Consider the following 9,264-nt stretch of genomic DNA (forward strand, 5'->3'; position numbering starts at 1 on the left):
TTATCCCGTCTCAGTTAAATCCAGCACCCCCACTATATGACTAGTCCTTATAATTAGTTTGCCCAGCAGAACCCGTCTCCTCCTTCCAAGGCTGGAATGGCAGGCGCCACCATGCCCACCTGGCATTGATGTGGGATCAGAGGCTCTGTCCTCATGATTCAGTACTTTAGCCACTAGCCTTCTCCACAGCCTGTTTGCTTATTTAGAGGTAGATTTTTGTGTTTTTTTTGAGACAGGGTTTTACTATGTATCCCTGGCTATCCTGTAACTCACTATGTAGACCAGACTGGCCTCAGACTCACAGAAATCCTCCTGCCTCTGCCTCCTGAGTTCTGAGATTAAAGGCATGCACCACTACACCCAGCTCTAGAGACAGAATCTTACTCTGTAGCCCAGGATGGCTTTGAACTCATAGACCCTCCTCCTGCCTCAGCCCTCAGAGTGCTAGAATTACCAAAGGTGTAAGCCACTACATTCAGCAAAAACTTGCTTTTTTATTTATTTAGGGATGGTGATTTGGCTCAGCAGGTAAAGGCGCTTGCTGACAAACCTGATGAGTTTGATACCCACAGTCCCCATTGACTGGGAGAACCAACTCCTGAAAATTGCCTTCTGATCATCATATGGATACCATCGTGTCCACGTGCACACACACAATGTAAAAAGCCTCTAGGGGCTGGAGAGATGAGTCAGCAGCACTGGTTGCTCTTCCAGACGACCTAGGTTTGAATCCCAGCTCCCACATTGTGGCTTAAAACCATCTCCAGTCCCAGAGGAGCCAATGCCTCTTCTGATCTCTGATAGCACCGCATCCATGTGGTGCACAGACATACCTTCAGACAAAGCATCCATACACATAGGAAGAGGCTCAGGCCCAGTGGCTAGGCACAGACACTCGGGTCAGACTTGCCAGGCTACTCCATGCATAGGGGTGGAAAAGCAGAGGGAAGGCTGGCTTTTCTCCAGAGGCCACTGGGTCAAGTTAGAAGATGTGGAATGGAACCTGCACGCTGGATCACCAACTGCACGGTGTCCCTAGTGGTTAGAATGCCTTGTGTCAGTGCTCTGCTAGTTCTCTGGGCCACCCTGAGTTAAAACTCAGGCTGGTCCCCAAAGCCTCATGGGCCAGTGTCAGGACAACAAGGTGACAGTTAAAATAACATAGGGTGAGAAACTGGGTAAATTCACGGGTTCCCTGCCTGAACCCCAGCACTGCGGGGAAAGATGCTTTAAGACTTTAAAAACTGTCAAAGCTACACAGAAACCCTGTCTCAAAAAACAAAAAAAAAAAATGTTTTGTTTTGTTTTGTTTTAAAGACAGGGTCTTCCTATGTAGTCCAAGGTAGCCTCAAACTCACAATCCTTGTGCCTCAGTCTCCAGAGTGTTGGGATTCAGGCCTTCTTTCCTCTGCCTGGGGATGTTTGCATCTACAAAGACTGGGAACCTGTGTGTGTCTATCAGTCTGGGGTAGGAAACGTGCAGGTCAGGATAGTGCAGGCGTTATCTTCCTCAGTGGGAATGTTGGCCACTTGAGAACTGACTCTGTGGTTATTCATTAAGCCAGACATTTGAATGTAAAAGAAAGCCATGGGACAGGACATGTGGTAGAATATTATCTGAGGAGATGCTGTGATCTGCATGTGTCCCCCACGGATGTCTGAGAAATTTGATCCCCAACACCACAGGCACAGAGAGGCCGTTGAGGGCTCATGAATAGGTTGGCTGTCTTCACGGGAGTCTGCTGTCAAAGCAGCTCTGGCATTCTAGCCTCTCACCACATGGCCCTGTCCATCAAGCCCCAGGCTCTGAAACCACAACACATGAATACATTCCTGATCATGATAAATTAACCTGGTCTGAACCATGTGTGATACGTGCTTAAAATCACAGCACCTGGGAGGCAGATATCGATAGTTCAAGGTCATGTATGGCTAGATAGTGAATTTGAGGCCAGTGTGGGCTATATGAAATCCTATCCCAAATACCAAACAACAGCAGTCAAGAGAGCACACATTCACGGTGGAATCTGTCTTTGAAGTTTAGAGACAGAGCATGAAGGTAATGCACAATAATTCAGTTATTTCATTAAGAATAAAAATAAGGTCTGGATAGCTGGTTCACTGGTTAAGAACACATACTGCTCTTGCAGAGGACCTGAGATTCCCAGCACCCACATTGGGTGGCTTACAGGCTTACAACCACTGAGAACTCTAGCTTCAAGGGGTCTGATGCCCTCTTCTGGCCTCCAAAGGCACTGCACTCAAGTGCACATACCCACACAGATATATAGAGAGATATAGAAATAGAGATAGAGATAGAGATAGGGATAGAGATACACACACACACACACACACACACACACACACATATAATTCAAAGGGAGTGGACTGGAGAGATGGATTAGCATTTAAGAGTGCCAGCTGATCTTGCAGAGGACTGTAACTCAAGTTCTTGAGATCTGGTACCCTCTTCTGGCTTCTGTGGACACCAGGCTTGTGTGTGGGTAATACTTGCATACATGCAAAACACTCATATACATAAAATAAAAGTAAATAAATCTTTTTTTTAAGTTAAAAATAAATAAGAGGCAGCCAGATGGCTCAGATCTAACCCTGACAGCACTTAATGACCTAAGTTTGTCCCCAGGGTCTTATACATGGTAAAGGAAAGAAAGAACTCTGCAAGTTGTTCTCTGACCTCCACACAGTGCTCTGGCGCGTGCACACACACAAAATCACACACACACACACACACACACACACACACACACAACTGAATGAGCAAACAAACAAACACTCCCAACACCTGGCATGCAAAGGCAGAGGATCTCAGTAGGCCAGCCTGGGCTACATAGCCAAAACTTGGAGAAACCATGCTCAGCAGCTGTCCTGAGTACTGGCACACGTCTGCTATAATGTTCTATGAATGGTTTTGAATATTCAAATGATCCCTGGCTGTTGGGGATAGAGAGCTGAGAACCCGCACCAACCCTGCCTTGATGATTTGTTCTGGGAAGACTTCCTGGGAGGAATGAAGACCAGCTCCACTGGCTCTGCTGACTGAACAATGACGTCATTGAGCCCACAGGAGCAGTACTGTCCTATTGGGAAGCTTCAGTCCACCCTGTCATCACCCTGGGGAGTCCTAGCTTCCTCTAGAGCACTGCCACTCAGCCTTCCTGATGCTGTGATCCTTTAATACGTGTTGTGGTGCCCCAACCATAAAATCATTTTCATTGCTATTTCATAACTATAATTGTGTACTGTTATGACTCATAGAGATCTGATATGCAGGATATCTGTGACCTCTTATGAAAGTATCAGTCAATCCCCAAAGCAAATCTTGACCCATAGGTTGAGAAACACTGCTCTGGAGTCTGAAAAGTGGACCTGGATTTCTAGAACATTCCAGAGATGGGTGCCAGGGTGGCTCACACCTATAATCCCAGCACTTGGAGAATTCTTGTGAATGGGAGGCTAGCCTGGGCTATATAAAAGGCAGATCTAGGTTAGTCTGGGCTACATAGTGAGACTGTCTCAAAAAACAAATAGTAATAACAAAATATTCCACCCAGTAATGGGACTTTCCCTAGCATTGACATAGCCACTGACGCAGAGGTCACTTGTTTCTGGCCTCAGGTAGGAAAGCACTGTCATTTTAAATATAAAAATTACCAAGTTGGGGAGTTGGCTCAATTGGCAAAACACTGGCCTTGTAAGCATGGAGATCTGAATTAGATCCCTAGGACCCACATAAAAAGCTGGCCATAGCCAGGTGGTGGTGGCGCACGCCTTTAATCCCAGCACTCAGGAAACAGATGCAGGAGGATCTCTGAGTTTGAGGCCAGTGTGGTCTACAGAGAGAGTTCCAGGACAGCCAGGGCTGTCATGCTTGGGGGGGAAAAAGCTGGCCATAAAACCAGGGAAGTGACCCGATGGGTACAGGCAGCTTGCCCCTAAGCATAGAGACCCAAGTTCAATACCCCCAAAACCCACCCCACATAGAGGTGTGAGGGGACAGTTGATGTTACAAAGATGTCCTTTGACCTGTACACTCGTGCACATACACACACATACATACACACACACACATGCACACAAATGAAAATAATTAAAAAAAAAAAAAGAATCCCTAACTGGCTCCATGGACAGGAAGCCTGCTGACCTGAGTGTGTACCTGGAATCCACACAAAGGTGGGAGGGAGACCCAACTCCACAGTTGTCACCCAGATGCTCTGAGTGAAGTTACTGCCCACTCCGAACCTCTACAGAGTGTGCTGTCACACTGTGTCCGCCCACACACACTAAGTAAACGCGTACCTGTAATAAGAATGAGAAAGATGAGCAGTGCCTGAGGAATGATTGTCTGTCCTCTGACCTTAGCATGCATGCTCACACGCTTGCACGTGTGCTCACACGCTTGCACGTGTGCACACACATCTGACCTTAGCATGCGTGCTCACACGCTTGCACGTGTGCACACACATCTGACCTTAGCATGCATGTTCACACGCTTGCACATGTACGTACACATGCGCACTCTTTCCTCACCTGAAGGCCTAAGAGAGAGGTTCGTGAGTATCTACCTTATTTCTGTGTATTTTAAGGTTTCACCCTTAGCCCAGGTAACTCATAGTGATCCTCCTGCCTGAGCTCATCAAGTGTTGGAATGACAGGTATGTACCACCACACCAAGTTTTGTTTTTTGTTGTTGTTTGTTTGTTTTTGCTTTTTTTTTCGTTTTTTGTTTTGTTTTGTTTTCGAGACAGGGTTTCTCTGTAGCCCTGGCTGTCCTGGAACTCACTCTGTAGACCAGGCTGGTCTCGAACTCAGAAATCCGCCTGCCTCTGCCTCCCGAGTGCTGGGATTAAAGGCATGCGCCACCACCACCCGGCTTTTTTTTTTTTTTTTTTTTAATTTTAAGAAACATGAAAGAGATCTGAAGAGAGCATTGGACTCCCTGGAGCTGGAGTTGTAAACATTTGTTATCCACCATGTGGGTGCTGGGAACTGAGTTCTCCAGAAGAGCAGCCAGTGCTCTTAACTTCTGAGACATCTCTATTCTGCCTCTTTGAGTCTTAGAAAACTCATTTTCTTTCTCCTCTGGTCTGAAGGTCCGGGCTTCGGAGGTCATTACCACACAGACGGGGAGACAGAGGATGATGAAAAGACGTGGATCTAAAGAATTTCTACTGACCACTGTCTAGGTGTGAGCGAGTGTACTGTACCAATTCCTTTACCCTCACACATCCAAGAGGCCGTTACTATTAATCTTCCTTTCCCAAAAAAGGAACAGTGAGATTTAAATACCTGTAAAAAAAAAAATCACACAGCTAAGTGACAGACCTAGGAACTGAGGGGCTGGGGAGCAGACCATCAGGAGACTTACATACGTGAAGTCCTGGGTTTAATCCCAGCACAGCAGAAAACATCCAGCACCCAGTCCAGGTGGTGTGTGTGTGTACCTGATATCCCAGCACTTGGGAAGTGGAAGAGCAGGGATATGAGGTTCAAGGTCATTCTCAGGTATACAGGAAGTTTTAGGCTAGCCTGGACTACATAAGACCCTGTCTCAAAAAACAAGTAATAATGTTGGGCGGTGGTGGTGCACGCCTTTAATCCCAGCGCTTGGGAGGCAGAGGCAGGCGGATTTCTGAGTTCGAGGCCAGCCTGGTCTACAGAGTGAGTTCCAGGACAGCCAGGACTATACAGAGAAACCCTGTCTCGAAAAAACAAACAAACAAAAAGTAATAAAACAAACAAAAATAAGAATTTAAAAACAAAACAAAAACCTAGGAACTGAGCCCAGGCAGCCTGAGTAACTGGACTCCTCAAACTAGAAATGGTTTTTGTTTTTTTAAGAAAGATCTGGCTGGCTTGGAACTTGCTACATAAACCTGGCTGATCTTAAACTTGTGGAACCATCCAGCCTCTCCTTCCATGGTGCTGGGATCATTCAAGCTGGAATTCTTAATTACATTTCACTCGTTTTGTATTTTGTGGGCTATGGATGGAAGAGCGCACACCACAGTGAGCACGTGGAAGTCAGAGGTCAATGTCAGGGACTGGTTCTCAGCCTCCTTCCACCATGTGGGTCCAAGGGATTGAACTCATAGCTTAGCTTGGTAGCAAATGCCCTTCATGCCTTAAAAGGGGGGCAAAAGCAGAGAAGGCTGTAGGTAGAAACTGGCTCCCTATGGAGGCCTGTGCTCCGTGTGACTGCTGGTTAAGAACTCCAGACTGGGGGCAGCAAGACGGCTCAGTGAGTACAGAGGTGGAAGATCAGCTTACAACTGTTCCCTCCCTCAGCACAGATCATTAATGATGATAATATATCAAACAATGCACACACACACACACACACACACACACACACACACACACACACACACCTCACGATGGGTCAGCTGACCTACACTGAGGAACTAGAGATAACTGTGCTGAGTCACTAACCAGGAAGCACAGAGGAGGAACACCGTCCACCCCTGAGCTCCCAGTGACTTTGGTTGGTAAGACGGGAGGAAGCTGGGCATTTAAATTGCTGAGTCACCTGGGCAGTGCTAACAGCCACCTCAGAGGATGATGATGGCAGTCCTCATGTCATTGCAGCACCTTACTTGAGAGACAGATCATTCAGCAAGCATTTCCTCAGTACCTGCTATACACCAAACATGTGGCAGGTCAGGAGAACCTCTATCTGAGGTAACGAGGTCCAAAGTGGGACGTGAGGAGCCCAGACCGCAGGTAATCAGGAGAGAGGCACTACTGAGCTGGGCTGGCTTAGGAGGTGACATATGACTTCAGACCTGAGTGACAGTTTAGAAACTCCTGGAAAAGTGGAATGTAACAACTAGGGGTGCAGCTCAGTGGCCATGTGACCTAACAAGTTCAACCAGACATTTATCCAAAAGAAATGGAAACATCTGCAGAGATACACACGAGCAGTCCTACTATCTGTCGTAAAGCTACAAGGTAGGATCTCACAGATGGTTCTGTGTATTCAGTGGAAAACAGTTCATGACAGAGCATGGACGGCTTCTAAACTACTCAAAGGAGAGAGGAAGACACTAATGCACTAGGCACAGAAAGTCATGTATCCTAGGACTGCCTTTTCTATCCTGTCCCCACTCCACACCTGCCCAGAGCAGAGGACAGAACCCAGGACCTTGAACATACTAGGCAAGTTTTGTTTTGGTTTTTTGAGACACAGTTTTTCTGTGCAGCCCTGGCTGTCCTTGAACTCACTCTGTAAAACAGGTTTGTCTCAAATTCACAGAGATACCTCTGCCTTCTGAGTGCTGGAATTAAAGATATGTGCCACCACCGGATTGGGCCAGTCTTGTTCTGTTTTGAGATAGGGTCTCATTATGTAGACCAGGCTGGCCTTCCAAGCTCTGGAATTCAGGGTGGTTCTGGGATGGTGTTTTCAAACTAGAGGCCTGTGGCTGCAGGCAAGTGATCACCTCACACTGAGGATTTTCCAGCTTTAAAATAGTATGAGATTTTCATCTCATTAAGAGAGAAAACTTTAAAAACATAAGGAAAAAGATGAAATGATCATAGTGGCATATGTCTGTCATCCCAGTACTGAGAAAGCAGGGGAAGGAGGAATACTGGAGGTCTGAGGCCAGCATTAAGGTGACATAATGACCTACTTCTGAACCAGTCACAATGGTGAGACTGTCTCAAAAAAGAAAGGACAGAATGAAGGAAAAGAAAGAAAGAAATGTGTGGGGAGATATCTATCTTGCCTAGGAACAGCGAGGTCAAAGGTCATAAGGCAGGAAGAAGCTGGTACATCTGTGGGGCAGGCAATGGACAGTAGACAGAACGTGGCAGATGTGAGGTAGAAAGAACAGGAAGGTGGTTAGGCAGGGACCAGTGGGCTTCCCGGAGGTGGCTTTTAATGTAGGAAGACAGAGGGTGTTGGAGGGTTTGGTCAGGCTATGACACAATCACACACTCTGGTTCAGTGAGGCAAATGCATTATACAGGGACTGAGAGCGGCCTCCTCTGCTTGCTGGGCAGGACCTGGGCTCACCCTCCTTTGTCTATGAGGAAGTGTGGCCTGGGGAGAGGGTCTGCAGTGAGCACTCAGGAAGTCCTGCTGCTCTGCATAACCAGGGGAGCCTTGTGAGTAGAAATGGCTTTGAAACATTTCCAAGACTTATGTGCAGACAGTGTGGAGGGAGCCAGCGCCCTGGGCAGCACAGTCCCCCACGATACACGGCTGAGACCCTTACATACTCTGGCAACAGTCAGGCAGTGGACATACCTCAAAATGATGAGAAATTGTTAGGCAAGCAGCTCGAGGCTTTGCTGACAAGGCCTGCTTGGGTTCCCTGACCTGTGACTCTCAGTTATCTGGGTTTTTGTAGACAAGGCCTACAGAAAAAAGAAAAAAGGAAAGTTTTCTCTAAGCAGGAGCCTGGCTTCCTGTGTCTTTGCAGAACAGGAAGGTGGCTGACGGGGCACACCCAGAAAGCATGCTTGGGCACCCCTCCTCCCCCAGGCTGCTTCTTTACTTTCTTTCCCAGCTGTCTCCACGTTATTTAGCCTTTCCTGCTTCCATAGCATGCTGCTTGCTCTCTTAGCACACTAGATAAGACAGAGGCTGGGCCTCTCCGAGGTCCTCTTGCTCATAGCAGGTGTTCACACACTGACCTCTGTGAGAATCAGCCCTGCTCTTCCCTCCTGGTTAGCTCCTTCAGGGAGTTTCCACACCTCCTCACACTCACTGCAGAGCAAAGAAAGCCTCCTGAGGTTTTTGTCCTTAACCCTGCTCTCCTCCTGCACCAGGGCATCTGAGGTAATGGAGTCGTGTGGCAGTTGCTCAAGCCGAAAATAATCTAGGCGCCTGATCGGACTCCTCCCTTTCTTCAGGCCCCAGAATTCATCTCCAGGCAGGAGCTGACTGCACCAATCATTCCTGCTTCCTGCGAGGATCCTGTTTCCTCACGGCCGACACCTAGATCTGAATTACTCTCACCCGAGGATCGGACATCTCACCCTTGGGCCCTGTTCTGCACAAGCAGACGTTCAAATTGTCTTTTCACCTGAGAGTTAATTATTTATTTGTTGTATATATGTGTGTTATATATGTACTTGTTTGTATGTGTGCACATGTATGTGTGGGTGTGTGTGCATAATACAAGCCAGAGACTAACTTAAGGTGTCTCTCTTGATTGCCCTCCACTTTGTTATCATTTACATTTAGCGTGTGTGTCCTCACTCATGTGTGTGTGTGTGTTTGTGTGTGTATGT

The 9,264-nt window shown here is 47.3% G+C and overlaps 1 long non-coding RNA gene across 1 annotated transcript in view; it reads right to left on the reverse strand.

The window, feature by feature from the left end:
* Nucleotides 1-8,383, reverse strand: part of LOC114620165 — a 16,495-nt gene extending 8,112 nt beyond the window's left edge. Inside the window, exon 1 of the long non-coding RNA XR_003711275.1 lies at nt 8,276-8,383. This is a non-coding gene — a long non-coding RNA (uncharacterized LOC114620165). The remainder of the gene's footprint in view (nt 1-8,275) is intronic.
* Between the last annotated feature and the right edge of the window lie 881 nt (nt 8,384-9,264).

The sequence above is a fragment of the Grammomys surdaster genome, unplaced genomic scaffold (genome assembly GCF_004785775.1).
Source record: "Grammomys surdaster isolate TR1022 unplaced genomic scaffold, NIH_TR_1.0 166, whole genome shotgun sequence".
In the NCBI taxonomy this organism is placed as follows: Eukaryota; Metazoa; Chordata; class Mammalia; order Rodentia; family Muridae; genus Grammomys; species Grammomys surdaster.